The sequence below is a fragment of the Eurosta solidaginis genome, chromosome 2, assembly GCF_040869045.1.
Source record: "Eurosta solidaginis isolate ZX-2024a chromosome 2, ASM4086904v1, whole genome shotgun sequence".
NCBI classification, from domain to species: domain Eukaryota; kingdom Metazoa; phylum Arthropoda; class Insecta; order Diptera; family Tephritidae; genus Eurosta; species Eurosta solidaginis.
Window position 1 is genome coordinate 142,931,563 of NC_090320.1, and position 27,888 is coordinate 142,959,450.

Consider the following 27,888-nt stretch of genomic DNA (forward strand, 5'->3'; position numbering starts at 1 on the left):
TGATTTCTTTCGCAGTGAAGTGCTTTCCCCCTAACTCCCTCAGTGCGCATACCCCCCAATAGTGCAAATTTATACATACAACTATTGCAGTTAATGGGCACTAACTGTCAACTTGAACAAGTCAAAAAGGAAAGGTGGTAGAGCCCCTGCTCATGGAAATGGATATACGATAGCAAGGTTATTGAAATAGTTAATGAATACAAATACTTAGTTGCGCTTCTCACTTGTCAACTATCTTTTAACAAACGTTTGAACTCAAAGCTAGTGGATGCTAAAAACGCGATTAACGCAACGTGGCTGAGCTATATTAATAACCCTCGCATCTGTTTTTCGCAGAAAATAAAAATCTTCGAGGCTTTTTCCAGGTACATAATCGTTTACGGCTCGCAGGTGTGGAGGCTAACGAATTCGACCAAGTTGAGAAACTTCTTAGATTTTTCGTAAAGAAACTGATCTTCCTTCCCTCTAATACGCCAAGCTACATGTTGCATCTGGAAACAGGCTTGCAGCCCCTATATTTACATACGCTTCGCCTGCACATGCTCTATATCACTCGTTACTTTAGCCTATCACAAGGCAGACTTCAGCGTATTCTAGTAGAGGATACTGCCAACCTGGAGATTTCTTGGATAAACACTTGGAGAGAACTTGCTAACACCATCAATCTACCTTTCATTACGCAATTGCCATCAGCTAATATACAGACCTTCACTTGTTCGCTCTTAGAAAGCTTAGCTGAGTATACTGCAAATAGGTTCCTCGAAATGGCTCGGAAGTATACTACTCATGACCTTTACCCGGCCCTAGTGGCGTTGGAGAGTTCGTACTTCACTGATGATTACAGTGCATATGCAGCCAGTCTGATTCTCCAGGCACGGGGAGGTTTGTTAAAACTAAACGCAATAATCTATAAAACCATATCGTTTCCACTTTGTACAGTATGTAACTTGCAGGAGCCAGAAGACGTTTTTCACCTTATTGGGACATGTCCGATATATAACAACATTCATTCCCTTTACTTTGGTGAAAGACCTTTAGATATGGCCAAGGTGGTTGCCAGTTTAAATGGATTTAACTTAGAGGCTCTGGACAAGTTTCTCGAGGATAGCTTTAAAATTAGGGACTTATTGTTAAATGAATTTTTGTAGCTCAATAGTTTTTTATTTATCACGTGGAGCGACACACAACATACTCTGTTATTGTCGCTAGTATCTACCTTAATTTATTTATTTACGTGTTTCGATGTATGCAAAAGCATAAGTCATACTCTGTACTAGTTTTTGGAAATTAAAAGGTGGCTTACGACTCAAAAAAGAAACAGCTGTTAAAGATAAACAATGCATTTCTTCAGTTTCTTAGTAGTTTTTCTTTTGCATTATTTTTTTTTAGTCATAAGCCACCTTTTCATAGGCCGTGTCACATATACTACTACTACTACTAATTTGATGTTCTTGAGGTGCTCTTAACCCTTTTTCACATAGTGCGCTCGAAAAATATAAGAGCACCTAATTCGCGAATTCGGGACTTAATGAGCACCTAACGAGCACCTAATTTTGTATATACAAGTTTTTTGTTCTGCTGACTGCCTCGCTAATTTAACGCACCTCACGGATGCCAATATAAGCAATAGAAGGTAAATCAGTAATACATTTAAAGCTTTTAAACAAGTTTTCGTAAAACTTGAATTTTATGTAGTAAGTTCTTTACCGATTTTGGAGAACGCGTTTCGGGTCTGTTTTGAAAAGCTTAAAAAGATTCACTTCCGTTAATCTGCAGGGCGGTTGAACGGTGGTAGGGTAGCGGACGGATTAGTACGGCGGTATTCAAACAGCGGCGGGATCAGCATGGCGGCTGAACGGCGGTAGGATAGCGGACGGCCAACGGTCGTTGCAGCAGCGGCAGAATGGGAGCACCTGCGAGATCAGCACGGCGGTTGAATGGCTGTAGGATAGCGGACGACCAACGATCGCCGTAGCAGCGACGGGAGCAGCACGGCGGTAGAATAGCGGACGGCGTAACAGTTTCGGGATCAGCACGGCAGCTGGACGGCGGTAGGATAGCGGACGGCCAACGGTCGGCGTAGCAGCGGCGGGATTAGCACGGCGGTAGGATAGAGAACGGCCAACGGTCGGCGTGACAGCTGCAGGATGGAAGCAGCGGCGGCACCTGATGGGCGATGATCTGACAGCAGCAGCGATGGGCTGCGGAGCGCGTACCAGGGCGAACGCGGTAGCGGGAGTATGCTGGTAACGGATTTTACCTGTACAGCGGCTGGTTGTTCCGGTAGGTGTAGTCGTCGGCGGTATCGGCGGGATTGGTGACCTACGAGAGACTGGGAGAACTGATTAGTGCTGGCTTCCCCGCTGGACACCCCCGGCTCCCTACTTGCACGCTAGATAGAAGGTGCTCAAGGAAGGCGGGACTGTACCAGCCGAGACACCGTGGATCGATCCGTGGGCGGAGGGAGAGGAGTGCACCTTAAAGGCGGTACAGCGGTAGCCCCTTGTGCGCACGCATCGAGTAAAGGTCGCAAAAACCCCTACTGAATAAAAACAGGGTATTTATGTGTTACGAACATACGCACACACCACTGGAGGTGGGGGAGGAGGGAGAGTGGCGGCTAACGGTCGTGGTAGCTATAGTGTTAACTATTTTGTTATATACTTTGTACTTTGTACTTTAATTTTTAATTTTTTTTAATTGAGTTTTCTTTTTAATATGAAAATTTTTGATTATTAATATTTTAAACCAAAAAATAAAATAATTTTTTAAAAAAGATTGAATTGTTTGTATACATTTTGTGGATTTATATATTTGGCGATCCTGCAATTGAACCAATTTTACTTCTGAGAACTTAATTAGATATATATATTACGTCTGCTGGGTCAAGTGAAAACACCATCATCACAATATGTCAGTGCTATGACAAAAATCCTCACCACTAACAAAGCTCTAACAAGCAAATATGTGATTAGTATACTAAAAAATGAGATAAAGCAGATTTACAGCGTTATTCTGTGCACTTGACAAATTCACCACATTGCTTATTTATCAAGTATTTTCTATTCTGTGTCAAAAATATAAAGCTCTTTGGTTGACAAATTTTCAATATCTTAAACGCTCTTGACAATTCAGGGCCCGTATTACGTGTTACGATCAGTGACTGAAACCCATTTTCACTCAAGCGATAAATATGCAACTGTGAAACAATTTCTAAAAATTATAATAGGTTATCAATCTAACGAGTACTGTTTGTCGCTAGCTCGCATATGCCACTAATATTATACACCATTTCAGAGTTATTGTGATTAAAAAATGAGATTCGATCACGGATTGTAACACGTAATACGGGCCCTGATTTGCACTAAAAATTACGTTATTGCGTGTTTGTGTCTGAATTAAAATGGAAGAAGATTTGTTACTTCTACTTTTATTGTGTGAAGATGAGGCAAATAAGGAAAATAGAGATCGCTCGAGGTACTTAAAATCCCTGAGAGCTACCAGCAATGCATTTTCCGTAAGTGAAAATGTGTTCGTTCAACATTTCCGTTTGACCCGTTCTTTGTGCCGTCGCCTTATTGATGACTTGGAACCGCACGATGATCAGCAAACCTCCTTTCCAATAACTATCCGCTTCTGTCTGTATTGTACTTTTTTGCTAATGGGTCTTACCAGAAATGCGTGGGCAACAATTACAACATGCCAATGGGCCATGCGTTTTTTTTTCACGAAATTTGAAGGTTGTGGCAAACCTAATTGTGAGGGTTAAGAGCAGTGAAGTCCACTTTCCCCGCACAGCTGAAGAGGAAAATATTGCTAAAACAGGGTATGTGTCCTATCGAAACTCTTCAGACAACTTTTTAAATAAGATTTCTATACCACTAAATATTTTTCCGAAAATTTGGCATAAAGAGTACAATAGGAGCAATTGATTGCACCCACATTGCTATTGTTGCTCCGCCTTCGAACAATGTGGAACGGCCATTAAGGCAATACCTAAACAGAATGGGTTACTACAGCATTAATGTTGAATCGGTATTATTTAGTGTTTATTCAAAAATACTTTACAGTGTTTTATATTTCAATTCTTTAAAGGTATGCGATCATCGCTTGTGCTTTACATTTCTAAACGCCAACTTTCCGGGAGCGACACATGATGGGATATGGGCAACCTCTGACTTACGGTAGTATTTGATACGTAAGCATAATACCAGTTCCACTTCTTACCAAAGAGAATCTTGGCTCATTGGAGATCAATGATATCCGTTAGAACCATGGCTCCTCACACCAGTTGCAAATCCAAGCACCACGAAAGAAAGAAAATTTAATAAGATACATGCATCCGCAATTGTATAGAAAGAGCATATGGTGTTGTTAAGTCGCGCTTTAGGTGTTTGCTAAAGCATCGAGTACTGCATTATTTTCCATGAAACAGCTGTCGCTATTATTACGAGTTGCGTCATATTGCACAACAAGATGATAAGAGCTGGCATGACCCCAGAAGAAGTTGATATCATTGAAGACGATAAAGATTTTGTAATAGATTTCATCGACTCTTCTCAGTATACCCGCGAAGGAGAAAGAACACGGTTTAGATACATATCAACCCTTTAAAAAATAAGAAATGTGTTTTCAAACTAATACCATGGAAAAACTGATGCAATATTGGTGATGTAAAGTGTTTTTTGGGTCGCATACTCCTTCTTTCTCAAACATTGTGCAATTTACGCCAGTCCATCGCATTTTAAAATAATTCAGATTCACTACATCGGACTAGCCTGAACAAGCACGAAGCTTCCCGAGTTTCTGTCACGCCGGTATTAATGCGTGACTTTAACGCTCACCAAGATGTCTGGCATGTATATGTATATATATGCGTATATTACGTTGGCTTGGCCATGTGATACGAATGAAAGAAAACGCTTGGGCCCGGAAGGTGTTCTTGTCGGAACCCACCTTCGGATGTAGAGGAAGAGGAATGCTCCAACTCCGTTGGAAAGACCATGTGGAGAGCGATCCGTGATCCCTTGGGGTTTCTAATTGGCGCCAGCTGGCGAAGGGTAAAGTCGGCTGGCGCACTTTGTTGGCAGACCAAAACAATCCAGACAGCTAAACGGCCATTTAAGCAAGTAATATGTATATATACTAGGCCGGGTCGATTTGTGGGGAGGCAAAAAAATCGCCCATTGCTCTGTGAAAATCATATTCTAGGGATCAAAATAAGAAACTTTGCCGAAGGAACCATACCTCTAAAACGAATTCTGATGCCCCCCCCCCCCACCCCCCCTTTGGGTCGTAGGGGCAAATTTTGAAAAATCCCACTTTGAAATGCCTATGTTTTTTTCTTTTTGGAGTTTATTTTTCTCTTTAGAAATTTATTTAGTCAGAACATATGTAAATGAAAAAATGAATTTAACTTAGTAATAGAAAATAAATTTAAAAAAAAATATTAGAAATTAGCGTTTTTACAACCCCCTTTTAAAACCAAGGCATCACTGTGATGCATTTGCATGTCGTAAACATAGTTGTGTGGGTTTTTTATTCAACCGTTTTAAAAAATGAAGGTATCACTGTGACACAATTGCAGATCGTAAAATTGCTTGTGTTGTTTTTTTTAAGCCACCACAAGACACAGCAGGTAGAATTGAAATTGCCCCTACCCAAAAGTTTGACCCAAAGGGGGGGGGGGGGGGACATCAGAATTCGTTTCAGAGGTATGGTTCCTTCGGCAAAGTTTCTTATTTTGATCCCTAGAATACGATTTTTACAGAGCAATGAGCGATTTTTAAATCGACCCGCCCTAATATATACATATATTTAATACATACATACTTTATTGTATTTTGGAATTCTATTAAGTATTTGTAGGAACCGGCAGGATCGGACCACTATAGCATAATTCTCCCATACCGGTTCCTAAAAATGGTTAATATAATTCCAAAATACACTAATGTATGTATGTAGCCAATTTCATCAAGATATCTCAGAAATTCAGAGATTAGTTTGCATACGAACAGACAGACCGACATGGCTTAATCAACTTAGTTCGTCGTCCTTATCATTTCGGTATACTTATTGATGGGTCAATCTCTTCCCTGGTTCTTAAAATTTTCAGGTAGCCGTGTAAAGTTAGTATACTATTTCATCCACACTTTGGTGTGTATTTCAGCTATACCGTTAATATGTTGAAATTAACGGTACTATATGTCGGTATCTTTTATTTCATACCCATATTGTACAAAAACATTGTGGGGTTACCTGCGTCCGCATAAGGTATTAAGACCATAAACACCTAAATGTATGAAATATAGATGAAATCCCATTCTCCCACCTATCAACTAGAACTCTCATTCTCACTCTCCCGCTTTCCACTCTCCCTCTCATTCTCACTTCCGCTCCCTCTCGGTCTCAATTTCTCTCCCTCTTCCTCCCACTTTCTCTCAAACACTCCCACACCCTCTTACTCGTCCTCCTTCTCCTAACCGCATTTTCCCTTTCTTCCTCACCATCTCACTTTCGCTCTCTGGCACCTTTCCTTTCCCTCTTTTTCTTTCTTTTGTCCTTGCTCTTCCTCTCTACACCTTCCTCTTTGCACATTTTGGTCGATATCTTATAAGCAGGCAGTCGTGCACGCAGAGAGTGTATATTCCAAATTTCATTACAATCGGTAAAGCCCTTCGGCCAGCAAGCTCAGTCAAAAATAGGGTACCTAATTTTATATATTACTAGGAGCCCCGGCAGACATTTGTTCTGCCCAAATATTTGTTTGCACGCTTATCTTTTCCCTCCTCATTTCTCGTTTCTGTCTTTATATTTAAATGTTTAAAATATTTTAAATGACAAAAAGAGCAGAAGTAAGAATTAAAAACAACTTTTACTAGGTACAAAATTTAATTTACATTTAAATACAAAGTGAGTATACATATATACAAATATACGGTTCAGGTGAGTCAGTGAAATCCCCATCCCCAGTCCCTGGTGCGTGTGGACTATTCCTGAACATAAATAAAATTGCTAAAAATGTAAATTTAAAATCCTAAAATTAAATACCTAAAATTCATAAAATTGAATAAATAAATATAAGTAAATACAAAGCAAATGTAAAGTACATTCAAGTGAGTGCGGAAGCTACTAAAGTCGTGGTAAATGCAAAGTTAGTCTTTTGTGAAAAAAAAAAAAAATAAGTTTCGGTTTACGGTTGTTGCTAACCGCGTTATTGGCCCGTTAAGCACCGGTACAGAGAAAAAAAAAATCGGTGTCCTGGATCCTATTCAGATTGCGGCACCAAGGTTTGAACTTGCCACACCAGCCACCATCACAAACAGACACCAAAAAATAAGCAAATAAGCGGGGTAGTAAAGAGAGGAGCAAACATACAGACGGTGCCGGTCTTCACGTCATAGGGGAAGGAGGAGCATCCTGACACTCCTGTCTCGGCACTACATTAACTTGAGCATAGCCTGGAGGAACACGAGCTGGAGGAGAGAAGAGAGACCAGCAGCGCTGCAGCATCAAGATCTTGGCATTTTTGTTTGCATTACATTTGCTTGATTTTTTTTGGATTTTTGTCTACTTCGCCTTATAAGTTTAACAACTGCAAGTTACTTCCAGTAGGAATTTTAGGAGTTTTGGTTTAATTTTTTATTATTTCACTGCCCTAAACTTGTTTAATTTCATTTACGATTTATATTTTTTAATTTTGATTTTCATTTAATTGTATGCTAGGGTTTTAGCGGAACTGAATTTTATTGAACTTTATTATAGCACCCTAGTATACATATTCTTCAAACATTAACTTTTTGGATTACGTTCATTTTCTCTACCTTTCCTTTTTCTATCGCTTCAATATTCTTCTTCATAACTTAAAAATTATTATTTTTTCTTCACTTCACTTCAGCACTTCTTTGCATATATGCGAATAGCTTTTATTATTTGCTTCTTCCTTCTTTCCACTACCACCTATTTCCTCATCACATTTTTTTTCTTAGTGTTTTCCTTCGCATTGTAGGCCTTACAATTTTTGTTTGCACATTTTTTTTTACCTTATATGTTTGCATTATTGCAGCGCCTTACCCTGATAGTTTTGAATTTTGTATTCCTAATTCTTATCAGTTCATTTTGTTTTGTTTTTTTTTTATTATTTTTCGTTCCTTATAACTACTTATTATTTTGCGCCAACTTATTAAAGAACCTTTGATTCGGACCGCGACCACGGATCCGAATAACATTCCATTGTAATTCATTGGCTCTCATACCTTCCATGGTAGGCTGGAACACTTTCCAACATAGGTTTGTAGGCATATGTATGTATACGTTCTTTCACAGCCACCCTCACTCTTCGACGCAGGCGCCTTCGTCGCGGGATTGATCGGTATGTGCTAGAGTTATAAGTTATTAACTACCTACATAAATAGTTTAAATACAAACGTACGTATATATCAAAATTGTAAACAAACCTGCTGGAAGCCAGCAGATGCTAAGGAGTTATTGGGATACAGTGGCGGTCCGATAACTACGGCATTATCAGCATTTAGTAATTTTCAATTTTAATTTTTGTACGCTAAAGTTTCGCATTTTTATTCGGTAATTTTCAAGTTAAGTTTTTGGTGCACTGTTCAATTTTCCTTTTTACGTAAAACCCTTTTCATTTTTATTCAATAGTTTTCGATTTAAAGTTTTTTACTTTTGATTTTCCATTGGTTTTTAATTTTTTTGTTTTTCATTCTCAATTCTGCCATTAAACAAACTGATCGTTTTGACTTTCGGTGTCTTGATTTTTCTGAGTTACGTAACGTGCTTTTCGCAGTAATTTCACAACCCAGCTTCCCCTTCCTTTTCTCTATTATCTTCAATTTAGCAACCTTATCTTCATCAGTCCTATTTTGTTTGTTATATATATAATTAGATAGAATTAGTTTAAAACCATTAGCCTTAAGGAAATTTCGATATCAGAGAAATTTTGAATTGTTTTGATCATTATTTTAGTTTAACTAGTTAATAAAGAGTTTTATAACGTTTTACGAAGAATTTCAAACTATCGTGTTCATTAGTTAAATGGGTTGAGCTTATCTCAGAATGAGCGGCTAAACACTTTAAATTGGTGTAGGTGTTGCACGAGTGCAATGTAGGGGACGTGGGAGTGAGGCGACTATAGATGTGTTTATACGCTCTGTGCATGCGTCTGGAGATAATAACGACCGATTTTAAAACGAGTGTAAGTCAAAACACTTTGTACTTTTAAAGCGAATTGAAATTTAGTTTATGCATGCGTTTTGAGTGAACCCGTATATATTCAAAACGACTTATGCATGCGTATAAACATAGTATATGACTGACTAGACTGGATAGGGACCTGGGACAGTAACGTACTGACAAATGTCAGGCTAAGGGGGCGTTGCTAAAGTTTCGGAGTCAGTGCAACGCCCCAGGCTGTGTCAAGGTTTTACGCAGAAGGGGAGGGATGACTCCACCTGGCACGGACAGACCTTTTCTGCCAGCTTTCCTTTTCTTTTCGTAGATTTCAGGCATGAACTTTTTTTTTTGTTTGTAAAACTGTAGGTAAGCCGACGAGCTAGCAGGGGCTTGCAGCATGCCGAATGCCACCTCCGCCTTACCCCAACAGTCAGTTACACAACAACATATATGTGAGAGTGGATTATTGTACTAAATACCTTAATCCGTTCTACTGTATTTTACTGTATCCAAATTGAACACAGAAACATATACTTTTGTAATAAAATATTGAAGTAATGAAAAAATATGAAAAGTTGAGTTATAAAACGAGTATCGACATATGCAGACTTAAATATTTAAATAATTTATTAATTGTTAATTTTGTAATTAGTATTAATTATTTTTGAAAACGAATATAAATGCTGAACATCCCAAATTAAAATAATTGTTTCTTATTCATTAAAATAAGAGGCACCACAATTGGGGGCTCAACCGGGATAGTTCAGCTACGCGGCGATTTTTTTTTTGTTTTTTTTAAATAATTGCACATATGAGCAAAAATTTTATTTATAAACCATTGGTGGAGATTGTTTTAATATTAAAAAATCCTGTAATCAACATATTGCAACAATTTATATGCGAGAAGACGCGCTGAAAATAATAGAAAATATATTTTGAATCAAACCTTCAAAGGAATCTGGTGGAAGACGAATGAAGTTGTTGGATATGAGCCGTTTATTTTGAAAGTGGCATAAGTCATTTCATGTCGTTTAGGTTCAGTGGTAATTTGTTTGTATCTCTCCTCGCCTCCAGTTTTTTAGAGTCCAATATCCAAAAGATGCAATTCTTATTATTATTTTATAATTGTAGAACCATCTATATATGCATTCGTTCAAAAATAACAATGCATTTAAGACCATGAGTTGGAAATGACTTATGCCACTTTCAAAATAAACGGCTCATATGTTCATGGTACAATTTATGTAAGGAAAAGGAATGGGAATTCAAATGAAAGAGGAAGCAAGAATCAAGGTAAAGACGGATTTAAGAATTGAGTGAAAATAGTTTGAAAATGGCAGTGGAAAGAGGAAGCAAGAATCGAGGTAAAAGCGGATTTGAGAGTTGAATAAAACAGTTGCAGTATTTATACCAAAAGACAGATTAAGTTGATTTCAGAGAAACAATTTGTATGTATGTTGTGTGAAAGAAAAGAAAATATTTTAACAATTGAGAGAAAAAATTGAAAAAAAGGCGAAATTTAGCACGTTGTGTCAGAAGAAAAGGGGAATGCATAAAATTGTTTAATAAATTGTATACTGACAGGGTTTTACGCCTATAATTTGAATTAAATGCAATATAAAAGAAGTTTAATATAAAATAGATTTTTAATAATAATTTTAATTATGCATTCTTGAAATAGATGTTGACGCCTTTATTAAATTGAATTTATTGTAATTCATTATTTTCCCTAATTATTTCAAATATTTGTTTATACTTGTATTACGTTGTATTTATATTTAATTATTTAGTTATATCCCCTATGGATGCACAGAATATTTTGACTTTAACATTCGAAGGACTGAAAACAAGGTTATCAGAGTTAGGGTTAGATGTAACTGGAAGGAAACATGAGTTACAAAATAGATTACTTCAGCATTTGGGTCTATCTGCTAACGGGGAATCCGATACCGAACAAAACGCTTCTGTTTATGAAGACGTGGGTGCCAGTGTACTTCGCCATCTACCAAATTCTCAGCCTTCATATTTTACTTTACGGGATATAGAGGATTCGTTGGGACATTTTACAGGGGTAGGATTTCCTGACGTAAAACAATGGATTAAAGATTTTGAGGAAAACGCATTAACGCTTAGTTGGAATAACCTGTAAAAATATAATTACGCAAAACAATTGATTAAAGAGGATGCAAAGGCCTTTATAAGAAGTCTATCCAATATTTTTGACTGGGATTCCTTGAAGGAAGCGTTGCTCAAAGAGTTTGGGAAGAAATTATATTCTATTTAAATTCATAGAAGGTTAAAAAATCGTTGAAAGAGGCCAATGGAAAGCTTGCGTGAATATTTATATTGTCTTATAGAGATAGGAAATGAAGTTAACGTTGATGAGGAAAGTATTATAAATTACTTTGTTGAAGGTATCCCTGATTCATGGCAAAATAAATCCGTTTTATATCGTGCAAAAACGATAAAGGAAAAATATTAAAAACTGAACTTAGGGTGTATGAAAAAATTAAATTTTCTAAAACGCGGCTAAATTATTCGAAAGAAAATCAACAAGGTATTGTTGCGGGGGGAAAAGTTTCGGCAAATAAGCATTTGGATAATTTTTCCTGTTATAAATGTGGAGTAAAATGACACATTGTTAATAACTGTACTTCGAAAAGTTTTAAATGTTTTAAATGCAATGCGATAGGTCATCGAGCGTTTGAGTGCAAGTTAACTGGAAATGGTAAAGAAGAAAGAAAGAAAGGAAGTGGCGAAAAATAGTAAGGACGCTTTGTATATGACGCCTGAGAATGAAATTTTGACCTACATTGAAACAAATACGCGTATATTTAAAGAAGTGCGAATAAATAAATTAATATTTTCGGCTATAATCGATACTGGAAGGGATATCAGTATGATTCGATATGATACTTTTATGATGTTAGGTGGTATTGAATTGTGTAAGGAGAATAGGAAATTTACTGGTATTGGCGAAGGGAAAATAGTAACAATAGGGCATTAAGCAGAAGAAGTAGAGGTTGGTGGATTAAAGTTACAATTAACTTTTCATGTAGTAAGGGAAAATGATATTATATACAATGCGGTAATCGGAAATGATGTTCTCAAATTAGTTGACATATTTATTAGGGAAGAAGGTGCTTTATTCCAGGTTAAAGAGAAGATGAATCTAAGGCAATGCAAACGAGAAAGAGTCTTGCATAAGACAAATAGTAATCAAGATGAGGTTTACGGCAATAAATCGGGAAATCGAATGTATGAGGGCATTCGTGAGCTTACACAAGAGTTGGAGTAAATCTGTATGTCCACTGTAGCAGAAGAATCTATTCAGAAGCAGGAGTTTGAATTAGAACATTTAAGTGAGGATTTAAGAAAGAAGTTAGAAAATATGATTGACAATTACCGGGCAACAAAAGCTATGAGTTCTCCTTTAAAAATGAAAATAGTTTTAAAGGATGAAATTCCAGTTTATAGTAGACCAAGAAGATTACCGATTGAAAATCAGAAAATAATTGAAAAACAAGTAGAAGAATAATGGTTAGATCAAGGCATTATTCAACACAGTTCATCTCAATATGCTTCACCAGTAGTCCTTTGGGGCAAAAAAGATGGTTCTAAAAGACTTTGCTGCGATTATAGGAGGTTAAATGAGAAAATTGTGCGTGATAAATTTCCCATGGCTCTAATAGATGACGTTTTGCAACGGTTAGAGAAAGCCTCTATTTTTTCTACTTTAGATTTGAAGGATGTATTTTTCCATGTACCGGTAGAACCAGCGTCAAAACAATACACTGCATTTATTACGCACAATGGTCAATATGAATTTAATTATGTACCGTTCGGAATTTCAAATTCTCCTGCAGTGTCCTGCAGATTCATTTTTGCAATATTTCGGGAACTCTTGCAAGACGGGACAGTAGTAATATATATGGACGATATTATTATTCCATCAAAGGAAGAAAACGAGGGAATCTTTAAGCTCAAAAAAGTATTAAGACTAGCAGAACTTAATGGGCTTAAGATTAAATGGAAAAAATGTCAATTTTTGAAAAAGACAGTGAACTTTTTAGGATGTATAATTGAAAATTCGACGATTAGGATTTCCAGTGAGAAGACTAAGGCAGATAAGAATTTTCCGTTACCTAAAGATAAGAAGTCACTCCAGCGTTATCTGGGTCTTACTTCTCATTTGCGGCGTTTTATTCCACAATATTCTACAATTGCAAGACCGTTAACAGATATGTTGAAGAAAAATGCAACTTTTGTAATGGGTGATGAAGAGGTAGCAGCAGTACAACAGTTAAAGGATGTTTTAACCAGTGCACCTGTGTTAAATATATATAGCCCTTCAGCAGCAACTGAAGTACATACATATGCAAGTAAATTTGGTTATGGAGCAGTTCTTTTATAAAAAGACGAAGATGATGGGCAGCTTCATCCAATTCAATATATGAGTAGGAAAACGACAATGGCAGAGCAGAACTACCATTCCTATGAATTAGAAGTGCTTGCAATAATCGAAGCTTTGAAGAAGTGGAGAGTCTACCTTTTAGGAACTACTTTTAAAATTATTACAGACTGAAATGCCTTTGCGATGACAATACGAAAGGAGGATGTGCCGTTGCGAGTTTCTAGATGGGCTCTTTTTCTGCAAGAATTCACATATACTACAGAGCATCGATCGGGATCCAAGATGAAATATGTGGATGCGCTAAGTCGGGTAGTTTGTTTAGTAGTTGGGGATACGTTGCGATATCGTATCAAGGAAGCTCAATTGGCAGATAAGTGGACACGCGCTGTCCGAAAAGTATTAAAAAGCAATAGTTATGAGGATTTTTTTTTTAAAGTATGATATTTTATACAAAGATCCAGCCAAGGAACTTTTGGTAGTACAAGCAGTTATGGAAATTGCACATCGTCAGGGCCATTTTGGTATAAAGAAAACGCAAGATATAATCGAAAAGTACTTTTATATTCCAAATATAAATATAAAACGAACACACCACTTAATACATATCATATTGATCATGTGGGACCCTTAGATAAAACTCCAAAACATTATAATTATATTTTGGTAATAGTAGATGTTTTTTCTAAATTTGTATGGCTTTATCCAACGAAGAGTGTAGGGGCAGTAGAGGTTACAGACAAATTGCAAAAACAGGCTAGTATTTTTGGCAACCCTGAAAGAATAATAACAGACAGAGGCACTGCATTTACAGCAAAAGTATTTGAGGATTATTGCAAGAGAGAAATGATTCAGCATATGTTAATTGCAACAGGAGTTCCACGTGGAAACGGCCAGGTAGAGCGAATACATAAAATCATTGTTCCAATGCTAGCAAAACTGTGTTCTGAGAACCCAAAAAGTTGGTATAAGTATGTTGAGCGAGTTCAACAAACAATGAATAATACACCTCCGCGTAGTACAAAATTTACTCCTTTTAAATTGTTGACAGGTATCGAAATGAGGATAAGCGAAAGTCCGGACATAAGGAAAATAATTGAGGAAGAAAATGTGCAGCAATTAGCAAAAGACCGCGATGAAATAAGAGACGAAACTTGGGATAACATAGAGAAAATTCAAACAGAAAATAGGAAAGGGGAGTTGGTTGCAATTAAGAGGACTCAGTTTGGAACGGGCTTAAAATTAAAGCCAACATTTTTAGGTCCCTATAAAATAATTGAAAGGTTTATTCGGTAGAGAAAGTTGGGGACACTGAAGGCCATGTAGAACTTATGTTGTAGCTGAGAATATTAAAAAATGGAGCGCAGCATTCGGGTCGAATGCCTTGTCAGGATAGCCGAATGTAGGAGTGGGTTAAGGTACTAAATACCTTAATCCGTTCTACTGTATTTTAGTGTATCCAGATTGAACACAGAAACATATTCTTTTGTAATAAAATATTGAAGTAAAGAAAAAATATGAAAAGTTGAGTTATAAAACGAGTATCGACATATACAGACTTAAATATTTAAATAATTTAATAATTGTTAATTTTGTAATTAGTATTAATTATTTTTGAAAACGAATATTAATACTGAACATCCCAAATCAAAATAAGTGTTTCTTATTCATTAAAATAAGAGGCACCACATATATATATATTAGGCCGGGTCGATTTGTGGGGAGGCAAAAAAATCCCCCATTGTTCTGTGAAAATCATATTCTAGGGATCAAAATAAGAAACTTTGCCGAAGGAACCATATCTCTAAAACGAATTCTGATGTCCCCCCCTTTGGGTCGTTGGGGCAAATTTTGAAAAATCCCACTTTGAAATGCCTATGTTTTTCTTTTTGGAGTTTATTTTTCTCTTTTTAGAAATTTATTTAGTCAGAACATATGTAAATGAAAAAATGAATTTAACTTAGTAATAGAAAAGAAATTAAAAAAAATTATTAGAAATTAGCGTTTTTAAAACCAAGGCATCACTGTGATGCATTTGCATGTCGTAAACATAGTTGTGTGGGTGATACCTTGAACACGATATTAGCTGCAATATCTGCACAAACGTCGACAGTAACATCGAAGATGGAAAAACAACTAGAATCACAGGAGACACGTATAACATCGAAGAATGAAGCACAAGAAACGAGTATGTCAGAAATGTCGACACAGATTACATCCAAGATGGAAACTCAATTGGAATCGCAGGAGACACGTTTAACATCCAAGATGGAAGCACAGAAGGCACGCATTTCAGAAATGTCGTCGCAAATGTCAACTCAGCTGGAATCGCAGGAGAACCGTATAACAGCGAAGATTGAAGCACAAGAGGCACAAATATCCGAAATGTCGGCGCAAATTTCAGCACAGATATCATCGCAGATCTCTGCTTAACTGGAAGAGCAATAAGGACGTATTTCCTCGAAGTTGGAGGCGCAAGATAAAAAATTTTACAGTTTGAGGAAAAAATCGAGGCTGAGGTGGATGCTTTGAGAGGACGTATCGAGCAGTTGCAATTAAATCGCCCAGCAGTTTCAACGAGTAATCCAAAGGTAAAAACACCATTCTTTGAGGGTTCTGTTCCTTTCCAGGCCTTTAAGTTACAATTTGAGAAGACCGCAACAGTGAACAACTGGAATGCTGAAGATAAAGTTGCTGCGCTCTTCGTAGCATTGAAAGGACCAGCTGCCGAAATCTTACAGACTATTCCAGAGTACGAACGGAACAGTTATGACGCATTGATGGCTACTGTAGAACGACGGTACGAAAGCGAACAGAGGAAACAGATATATAAAATAGAATTGCAAAACCATTACCAAAAAGCTAATGAGACTTTGCAAGAGTTTGCTTCGGATGTTGAAAGGTTGGCTCATTTGGCAAATGCGGACGCACCCTTAGAGTACACCGAGAAGGTAAAAATCCAGAGTTTTATAAATGGCATACGGGACGTAGAAACGAAGCGAGCGACATATGCAAACCCAAAACCCACATTCGCAGAAACGGTATCCCATGCACTGACTCAAGAAACAGCATAGCTTTTGAGTAAGCCCGCATACAAAGCTCATCGTGTGGAAGTGGAAAGGCCAGACTGGGTAGACACAATTTTGGAAGCATTAAAAGAAACGCAGCAGAAAAACGATGGTGCCGTCAAATGCTTCAAATGTGGAAAGCCGGGGCACATTGCACGTTATTGCAGTACCAATCCTAACAGTTCCAGCAATGTGGGTGGCCGTAAACTCAGAGCTGAAGGAGATAAGCAAATCTCCAAATCCACTCAATCGTTAAACTGAAGCGAGTCAGCCGCAAGGGGCGACAGCTGGCTCCCCCAATTTAATGCCTCATAATCTCTATGTCGCAAATTGGAAGAAGGTCAAGCAATTTTACTGTCGGAGGACATGTGGATGGAAAAGAACACTTATTGACTGTAAATACGGGTGCATCCCATTCCATCATTCGATCAAATTTAGTCAACAAGAAGATAAGACCACTGCTTCGAGCAAGATTATCTTAATCTTATTCGACCAAGGCATCAAGATCGATATGCAAAGCAAGACGATGAGATATAAGAACATGGATGTGCCACTTAATTTCGGCTACGAGAGAGGCTACAGCTGTAAACGAGTGCTGGTGGAAGAGAGTCAGCAAATACCAAAAAATCAGAAGCAGTCATCTGGGCAAAGTTTGATGGAGATTGTGGGACGAACAAATTGTGGGTTGTCGAAGCAGCAAACAAATCAACACCGAACATACTTGTAGGAAAACCCCTGGCTATGACAAACCAAGATGGACGTATTCCGGTAAGAGTACTCAAAGAGTTCAAGTCACCACTCAAACTGACCAAAGGAGCTAGGAGCGCGTTTCATCTAGTAATACTGATCTTTCAAATGACATCACGGCATGGACGGAGGGGCTACAGGAAGCCTATCAGAGTAAGGCAAAACAACTGCTCCTTAAGTACGCGAACATGTTTGACCAGGATGGTTCCAAACTAGGCCAAACCAACGTTGTGAACCATCAAATTGACACTGGAGATGCGAGGCCGATCCGCCAAGCTCCACGTAGTGTTCCACTGGCGAAGCGGGAAGTTGTGAGCCAAATCAGCTAGTCTCTGGAGCTCACCGGTAATACTTGTAAAGAAGAAGGATGGAAAAATGAGGTTTTGCGTGGACTACCGGAAGTTGAATGACGTTACGAAAAAGGATAGCTACCCATTGCCAAGAATTGACGACACTCTGGACTCGCTTTCTGGTACGAAATGGTTTTCCACACTGGACTTGAAAAGTGGCTACTGGCAAGTGGAGGTGAAGGAGGAAGACAAAGAGAAAACAGCCTTCAGCGTTGGAGATGGTCTTTGGCAATTTACAGTAATGCCCTTTGGACTATGTAATGCACCAGCTACTTTGGAGAGACTCATGGATCAGGTATTGAGAGGACTACATTGGAAAACATGCTTGGTGTACCTGGACGACATCATCGTATTGGGCAAGAACTTTGATGAACATCTTAAAAACTTGGAGGAAGTTTTCCAGAGAATAGCTGGCGCTGGTCTGAAACTAAGTCCCAAAAAGTGTTCGCTGTTTAAAAAGGAAGTAAATTATTTGGGTCACAAGGTAACAACAGAAGGCATCTGTACAGCGAATGAAAAGATAGAGGCAGTAAAGGATTGGCCAAGACCACAGAACTTGCATGAATTAAGAAGTTTCCTTGTTCTGTGCACATATTACCGCCGATTTGTACCAAAGTTTTCCAGCGTAGCCCATACCCTCCATGAGCTTACAAGAAAAAATAAAGCTTTTGCATGGAAGAAGGAGCAAGAAGTGGCTTTCCAAAATTTGAGGGAGCGTTTGTGCACTGCCCCAATGTTGGCATATCCGATTCCAGGAGCAACATTTATTCTAGATACAGCTGCGAGTGGATATGCTATAGAAGGCGTTTTATCACAACTGGTCGATGGACAGGATAGGGTAGTTGCATATTACAGCCGTTCGATTGGAAAACCAGAGAGGAACTATTGCGTTACACGGAGAGAGCTGTTGGCATTGGTAGAGCGCATTAAACATTTTCACAAATACCTCTACGGCCAGCGATTCCGCGTCAGGACAAATCACGCAGCTTTGAAATGGCTTCTGCAGTTCCGTAATCCAGAAGGACAATTGGCACGGTGGATCGAGCGGCTACAAAGCTATGACTTTTCCATTGAGCATCGGAAAGGTAGTAACCATGGGAATGCCGATGCAATGTCACGGAGACCATGTAGTTTGGAATGCAAGCACTGTTCAAAGGCCTAGGCTAATGAAGACATAATAGATGTCGGGCTAATGACTATAACGTGTGCGGATGAATGGGACAAGAAACAACTAAGGAAGTGTTAGCTAGAAGATACAGATCTGTCACATGTTATGCAAGGGCTCGAACGAAACGAAAGACCAAATAGAGAGGAGATGTTAGCAGAGAGTCCCATTGCGAAGTCATATTGGGTACAGTTTAGAATTGATATCGGGTTGCTTGCATCTTGTAATGGAGAGTGAGGATGGCCAATGCAAGAAGAAACTGATAGTTGTTCCCAGAAAGAGGATTCCTGACATGCTCAGCGAGCTGCATAATGGTCCAAGCGGAGGTCATCTTGGAATCACGAAGACGCTCGAGAAGATTAAACAGAGATTCTATTGGGTTGGTTGCCGTCAGTCGATCACTGAGTGGATTGCGAACTGCGAGGTTTGCAGCAGAGCGAAAGGGCCCAAAACCCGAAGTCATGGCCAGATGAAGCAATATAACTCAGGTGCGCCATTTGAAAGGATCGCTATGGATGTCGCAGGTACATTTCCTACTAGCAACTGCGAAAACAAATATGTACTGGTGGTTATGGATTATTTCAGCAAATGGCCATAAATGGTATACACCCAATCCCAAATCAAGAAGCGGAAACAGTAGCAGAAGTGTTTATAAACAATTGGGTTGCAAGGTATGGTGTACGAATAGAGTTACATTCTGACCAAGGCAGGAATTTCGAATCAGCTGTGTTCCAGGAAATGCGTAAATCATTGGGCATTTGAAAAACACGGACAACTGCATTGCATCCTCAGTCCGATGGTATGGTGGAACGTTTCAATAGAACCTTGGAGGAGCATTTAAGGAAAGTAGTAGACAAGTACCATAAGGAGTGATGGCTTACCGATCAGCAGTGCATGAGACAACGGGCCAAACCCCTGCAGAAGTAATTTTCGGCAATGACCTTCGACTGCCAGCTGATTTGAAGTTTGGGATAGATGCCGATGAGGAGAGAAATGTCAAGAAATCCACTGGTGTCTTGGAAGAAGAGCTGAGAGAGATACACGATCTTGTAAGGCAACGAGCAAAGACTATGAGTGACAAGATGAAAGCCAGATACGATAAAGCAATTAATTCAAAAGGTTTTCAGGAAGGAGATTTGGTGCTGTTATACAACCCCCAACGAAAAAAGGTTTGTCCCAGAAATTGCAGTGTAATTGGGAAGGCCCATACAAAGTTCTAAAACGGATCAACAATGTAGTGTACCGCATACCATCCATTGGCAAACCACGAACCAAAATGAAAATGGTGCATTTAGAAAGGCTGGCAGGGTTTAGATCGAGAGATTTGTCTGATCGGGACGATCAGACTTAGGTGGAGGGCAGTGTGACGAATATCAGTGACGCTAATATAATAATATAATATAATAGTGTTTTCTTTTCTGGCTATAGTGTTACGCTTTTTGTACGCCGCGCAAGGGTTGTTGTTCTATTCTAAAAAACAGGCAACGCCGTTACGGGGTATTTCGTTCTTTTGTGAAAATTGTTGCCTGCTCCTAACGCAAAAGCTTTACGCTTTTACCCTGTATAAAATGGCGGTGTGGCAGTGCAACTCTGTGAAACTCTCAATTCGCTCTTGAGTTCCACATATACTCTGTTAATATGAGTGCACGGATCACCTACCAGATTGCGCATTCACGAGTTCAAAATTGCTCTGTTCTGCGCATCTACGTCACAGTTGACTGTTTGAGCGAATGAAAGAAAGAGGGAAAAAAACAAGAGCTAAAGGAAAATGACGTAAGGATTGCTCATAAAAAAGAGATTATCTAATGTTTACATGCGCAATGCGCAATCTTCTTGTGTGATTTGTGATATGAGTGAATGTGGTGAGATGAAATGTTCTTTGTACGCACTATAAATGTTGACAATTTTCTGGGGTAGGAGTAACACTATTAAGGCCTTATCATTTACTTAGGCAACAATTTATTTCAGAAAAGAAAACGCTATAAGTGATACTCACATCGCTAGTCTCATGCTAAGTAAATTAAGCCACAACAACAATAAAGCAGGGAGTCATTTGTATCTACATAAACGAATCAATCATTATGTCGATACAAGCAGCGGTGAGTAACGCACCAACACATGCATATATCTGAGATACTCCCAAAAGTATGCAATCATTTGTGCAAGTATCACTCACATATACACGCGCATATGAGAAGCTATACACGTGCAGCTGTAGTTATAATTATATAGCTGGCAGCTAACTAGTAAATTTTAGAATTAGAAAAGCCTAGAAATATGCAACGAGGAATAGTATAAAAGCAGCAACAGTTAAGTCACGACCAATCAGTTTGATTTAAGCAAGCTATCATTCAGTTGCGAAGTATAAGTGTTTATTGTAAAGTACTTTAATAAAGGCCATTTTGCATTATTGAATAGTGGAGTTATTTATTGAACAGTTTAGTGATTCGAACGTTAGTAGAAGGTTGCAAATAAGAGGAATTGCACTAAATTCGTTAAAGTATGATAGTGGTTAATATGAAAACCCCTACGCAACTGGCATCTGCGTGGACTGCTGCTGCCCGTGATAATGTTGCGCAATATTGTCATTGGGCGATATGATGAAATGCACTTGGCCTTGGAGCGGGTGTTGGGTTGCAATTATGCTGCTTACAATAATTATGCTAACAGAGCTGCAGGTGGCCCATCAAACGTGGGAAGAATAATTATGCTGACACAGCTGCAGGTGGCCCATGGGACTGTGGGAGGAATGATTATGCTGACACAGCGGCACGTATAAACTTCAGATTGTGGGAAACCAACATTTTGGGTGCCGCCAGCGTGTTAACTCCTCCCCCTTTAAAGACCTGCGTCCCGCGGATTAGTTGGCTAAGAAGGATTTTCGTCTCTTCGACTTAGCCGATTTGCAATGTTTATTTCAGGTAAGAATATCTTTGCTGTGATATTCCTCCAAATGCACCAAAGGAATAGCATAAGTAGCAATAACCCTGATCCTTCAGAAAGTGCGAACCAATAGGTCTTGTCCCTTGGGTATTTCAGAAGTTTAATGTTTTCCATTGTTATTCCGTGTACCAAGTTAAGGTTTAGTGCAATGCTGTGGTTTGTAATGGTGGTCAAAACTGGTGGAAGAACCTGTACTCCAGAGCTACTAGTGCTTGAGTATGTTTCGTTGTTAATGACAGTGGTCTCGTTGTCCATCTGAAGAATATAAGAACCGTTTAGATAAATTAAACTTTTACCTGATCCTACTGTGCCCATAAAGTTATCAAGGAATATCGTGTCCTCTTTGATAACTTCTACCGTGGATTCGTTGTATGTAGAGTAGGTACAACTTGTGTGTCCGGCTTTGAGAAGGCGTGCCAGACAACCAGTTTCCGGTAATAAGTCAAGAGATTTCCTGTCGCAGACCATAGCAGAAGATAATTGCAAGAAATTTTCTCTTATCCCATAAGTCTCGAATTTGTTGGTCAGGATTGACCTGTATCGCAAATCTATACGGTGACCTCCTTGGATGTTTGCCCTTTTGATTAGGTGAGAAGGATCGTGCTATTGGTGTAGATCGATGGCTTGCCATACTTAATGGCTTCGATAGCGTTGCTGTATGGGAGGACGTCGATTTCACTAACAAGTTGGTTGACTTCTTCTTTGCTCAAAAGGTTGCTGTTAATAATGCCAGCTTTGACCATCTGATTAGCTCGTTAACATCCTCCTTTAAAATGGTTATTCTGTGCTGGATTTCTTGCTCTAATTTTTCTAGGTGCCTTCGATCAAGGACATTATTCGTGATGGTTATGATTCCATTTAGCTTCTGCAATAATTCATTAGTCTTTTTGAAAATGGCATTGTTTACCTTGTATTGCTGTTCATTAATTTCCTTGAGGACATTTTCGTTGCGAAGGACTTCGTCCCAGTCGGTGGCATCAGGTGAGCCAGCTATCCACTTCCAGGCAGACCCAATCCAGTTAATTGATCGTCTTGCTCTTTCGGATTTATGTCCTCTTAGGCACGTGTCATAGACGCTGCAGGCAAAATTTGTACGCTTTAATGCTGAACACATGTATTTGAATGGAGAGCTGCATACGAGGCGTCAGCTGCATGAAAGCGACAAAGCATGAAATTTTCGTGTAGCTAAGCGTACAGCAATGTTGGTCGCTGAGCGTACGTACGCTTGAAACAAAGGAAGAACAAGGTGTTTGCTTACATTTTTTTGTATGCAAATTTGTGTAATTAGTTAAAAAATGTTACTTTATTTAATAAAAGTGCGTGAAAGGTATATTACCAAAGCGAAAAAGAGTATTAAACACCACAACAGCTTGTTGAAGCGTTTAAAATGCTAAAAAGTGTTGGTAACTAGAAATCACAATTTTCTCTAGTCCTCAGTGGTTTAAAACTGCCTCTCATAATTTACAAAGGCACGTGGATGCAAACAACGTTTAATAACTATTTTCCTTTGGTTTCGGGGACGGATATAGCTGAAGGAATTTTATTTTTTATTTTTTTCAATAATTTTTGCTTTTTGTAGCGACGCTCGAAAGTAGTTTCGTGTGCGGATTTTGAGGCGTAGAGAAATTGTAGCTATATGACGCGTAGTCTCGTGTGCACTTCGCCTTAGTTCGCTCAGGTGTGTACTTCATTAAGTGTGTTGCTTCATTAAGCGTTTCTACTGTTTGCTCTAGTCTGGTTGTTGCCAAGTCATATCGCTGCAGGTCAATGGTATGAATTAGTTTGAAGTGCCCACCAATGATCCATGCGTACGCATCTCGTATGGTAGGTAGTGGTGAGTCTATCTCGAATATATCGTACGAGTATACAGTTGCGCAGAGGCAGATGCTATTAATTAAATAAAGACATTAATCTAATTTCATTGAATTAATTTCCCATACCTTTACCCCATACGTATATTTTAATTCTAATATTAATTTTCTAATCTAGGATTTTACACATTCATTCATTCATACAGTGAATCGATTAAACCTATGTAAAATTATAACTATCATTATTCTAGGATTTTTATACTAGTTGAGTTGCGCGGGTGGAAGAATTGGAAGGGAAAGTTGGTATTAGTAGTTGAAAAGAACAATTAGATTTTGATTTTATTTTTAAAGGTTTTTTGTTTTTTTTTGGGAGCAGTGAAGCAGTGTAACGAAATGCTTCGCTCTTTGTTTGGTGTTAGTTACTAGTATGCTAGTTGTCTAGTGCTAGGTTAGTTGTTTCTCTTTTCTTTTTTCTTTTTTTCTGTTTTTTCTTTTTTCTTTAGTGAAGATGCCATTCCCCCCTTTTTTATATTTATTCTTTTATTTTAAAGAACGCTTTTATGCGTTTTACGTATTTCCGCTTTATGCGGGTTTATTCACCAGCCCAATGACTGTAAGATTGTTTTTTATTTTTTTCCATTTTTATTTTGAGCAGTGCGTACATTGTATTAAAAAAATTTTATTTTGCATCGGAATATAGGCGATTTCGCAGCTGACGAAAGGATCGTGGTGGTGCCTTTTAACCATAAGCGTTGATGATTGCAAATGGCCTACTCATGGCACGAGTAGCTTCACGTCAATTAAAGCAAAGACCTTATGGTGGAGTTGAACCACACCGATCGTCATCATTCGACCAACGAGTTATTTTGAATTGAAACAACCACTAAATGGATCAGTTACATAAAAATGTCCACCCAATGCCCTGGGACTAAAGGATCTAAGCATGAGATTTGCCTTGTGACCAATGTTATCTCAGACGTTTTTTACATCGGTATTGTGGAATTTTTTCCCACTTTCAGTAACAATAGTTACGTTTCTGTTTTCAGCAACAGGTTCTCCTTTGTACAGTGGCTTTTGTTTGGCCTTTATCTGTTTATTTACAATAAATAATTTGTCTTCTGCACTGAAGGTGCGTGATGTAGAACGTTTATTGTTTAAGCTAGCGTTTCTGACCTCCTGCTCCTCTTCTAATAGTGCTTTAACGTCTTCATACCTTTTCTCTCTGAAGTCCACCAATCCCTGGTACTTGACTCTAGAAGTTCTGTCAAGGAATACGTCTGCTGGCTTTCGCTTAATAACAGAGTGAAGGGTATTTTTGTACCGGTCCACTGTTATCGAGACGCGCTCTTTCGGAGTTAATCTATTAAATTCGACAGAAATGCAGCGGTATATTTCAATCAAGGCATCATTACTTCCCGGCGGGACCCGGTATCGGGAAGGATCCGTTCAAATACAGCCGAATATATCCCTTGGCTGCAAATCGTCCAATAGGCACGGTCCGTATAACACCCTGGATTAGGGATTATCACACATAGGTTAGGTGAGGTTGAACTGGCCGGTCCATGAGGACGTCACATAGACTGAATGAGTCCGTAGTGTTACCAGAAGTTTGTTTTAATGACCAAACTAAAAAACCCTATCAAAAATCAGGACTTATGTTATAAAATAACTCCGTCCTCTTGGCAAATACTAGAAGATTCCTAGGACTTAAGCCACTTGCTGCTTCTAGATCTGACAGCTGTATCACTCCTAATAGCTGGAGTCTTAGCCTGGCAAGCGCAGGGCACGAGCACAGAACGTACTCGATCGTTTCCTCATCCAGCCCGCACTTCCTACATCTGCTATCAATGACCAAGATTAATTTAAGGGCATGTGACGCCAGAAGGCAGTGTCTAGTCAGAATACCCGTCGTGAGTATACAATCTTCTCTTTTTAATAAGCACCTTTATTAGTCTAAGGTTGTAAGACCTACACATAATCTTGGACACTTTACAGCCCCGCGCTTGAACCCACGCTTTTCCTGCTTGGTCGATCATGTGCAACTCTCGCCTTCACTTAATCTCGCCCAGTCTAATTGGGATTATCACACATACTATAATTAATTTTAATATAAACAAATATTATTAAAAAAGCGCTAAAGAAATAGTATGTCCGGATACTAGAATTGTGCGGTTGTTAACTATTTCTAGTAATCGGACACTTTGTCTGGATTCTGGAAAACACTATTATTTTTATTCCAGTATCCGGACAGGTGCATTTACAAAAATATATAAATTTTTTAACTAATTTTAAACTGTTATCACGTATTTTTATCAATTATTTATAGAATAACAGTCATTTGAAACACTTTTGTGACGAAATTATTAGTAAAAACTCACCTGATAAAATTGAAGTACAACTAGTAAAAAAATTTAAAAGTATCACGTCTTAACTCTTCACTTCACACACGTAAACTAAAAGTGAAACAACAAAGCTTCTTTTGAAAATAAAGCAAAAGGCAAATTGCGAAACCGTTATAAATGAGTGGCTTCTTGCAATGAATTTTTCGAATTTTAAAATAAGTCAAACGATTAAAGTGAAAAATGTCCGGTTACTGGGGGGTGTCCGGTTACGGGTACATCTATCCTATTGCTTTCGACATAAATCTTGCATGAGATGTCGCGCCACATGTACGAAAGACACCGCCGTCGTCACTAAGGATCGTCATAGAGAGCTCTAAAAGTTCCTTATAATCACCGCGTATTTGAGTATGTTTGAGCTGATTTCGACAAAACTGTTTTACATATTTGCTCTATTTCTTCGTAGCTAATTTTGGAACCAACAATCTGGTCATTTATACCGAAACTGTATTGGTCGTGTTTTATATTCTGCCATATGTCAGCGAATCTATTTAAAATTAGAGTTTCCGGCGCGCACTTTTTGAAAGCATTTTTTAGCACAATCTCATAGATGTGATGACGGCCCGCATGATTGATATGTTTCCGACCAAGAAGTTCATTCAAAAGCATACAAGCACCACGTGTAAGGCCAGTGTTTGAAGAGGTTGCATCGAAGCTTGAAGCTACTACTTTTTCAGAAATCCCCCACTCAACTAGAAATTTGCAAACAGTTTGGGCGATGTTTTTTCCTTACCCGACTCAATTTTGGGAGCTCCTAAAAACTTGGCCGTTCCATTGTAGCTTACCGGAACTGCCATTCGATCTAAATTTGATCTGCCGACTAAATCCGCCAAAATTTTCCCGTCCCAGTGAACCGCCAAGCGATCGTTGGTACTTAACTATTTAGTAATACGTAGACAAACTTAAATATACAAAATATGTTTATCTATGCATAATACCCACGTTTTTTATGAACTCGGACTTTGTTTCATTGAATTGAGAGTGTCGGTTGTTTTCACACAACTATTTTAGTGAAGTACGATTCAGGACCAGATTATCTGCAGAAATCCCTAAAGCCTCTACTGTTGCAACTAATATATGCATAGCCTGCCGATCTGATACCTAAAGTCGTAATAAATATTAATTTGGAGTGAGTCTAATTTTTAAAATCCCTTTTTATTTTTTGCAACCTTTGCTTTATCAAGTGCAGCGCATTACCGTGGCTTAATCCAATTTATTTTTATAACAGAACTCGTATTTTGTTGTATGGGTTCATTATCATCATTGACAAAACTATCTGTAGATGCTTCCATATACTCAGATTCAATTTCGGTTTCATTTTCGGAGTAAACTTTAGTGAGAAAACGATTTTATTTCAATTGGAAATAATACATATATAATTATAGTCCACAAAAGTAACTATTAAACTATTTACCAACTGGCTGCAACTTTGACGTTTGCACATGTTTTGATATCCGTGCTTCTTCCTTTTCTCTTCTCAATTTTTTGTCAATCCCCAACATTGAACCCGGTCGTCCTTTCTGCCGCTGCTTTTCCAAAAACACTTTGTCCTGTTCGTTCCTCATCATAGTCAATGCATCGCAAGCCGCAATATCAAAAAGATCATCTAAAACGCTTATAAAAAGATCAAACTCTTTCATCATTCCCGCTGCCATCTTTTCTATCTTCACTTTGTTTAAGGTTTTCCAATCTTCGTACATTTTTATAAGCTTGCCAGATCATTTATGATGTTCTTGGATTAGAATACGCGCTTGTTGCCAAAATATCGACACAGCATAAATCGCTTGTCTTGCACTTTCTTT

At 38.4% G+C, this 27,888-nt stretch overlaps 1 protein-coding gene and 1 pseudogene across 1 annotated transcript in view; both read left to right on the plus strand.

Annotated features, from left to right (window-relative positions):
- Positions 1–27,888, plus strand: part of TfIIB (transcription factor IIB) — a 668,905-nt gene that overhangs the window by 389,548 nt on the left and 251,469 nt on the right. The gene's annotated exons all lie outside the window — the stretch shown is intronic.
- LOC137239856 (putative nuclease HARBI1) lies at positions 3,678–4,430 on the plus strand (annotated as a pseudogene).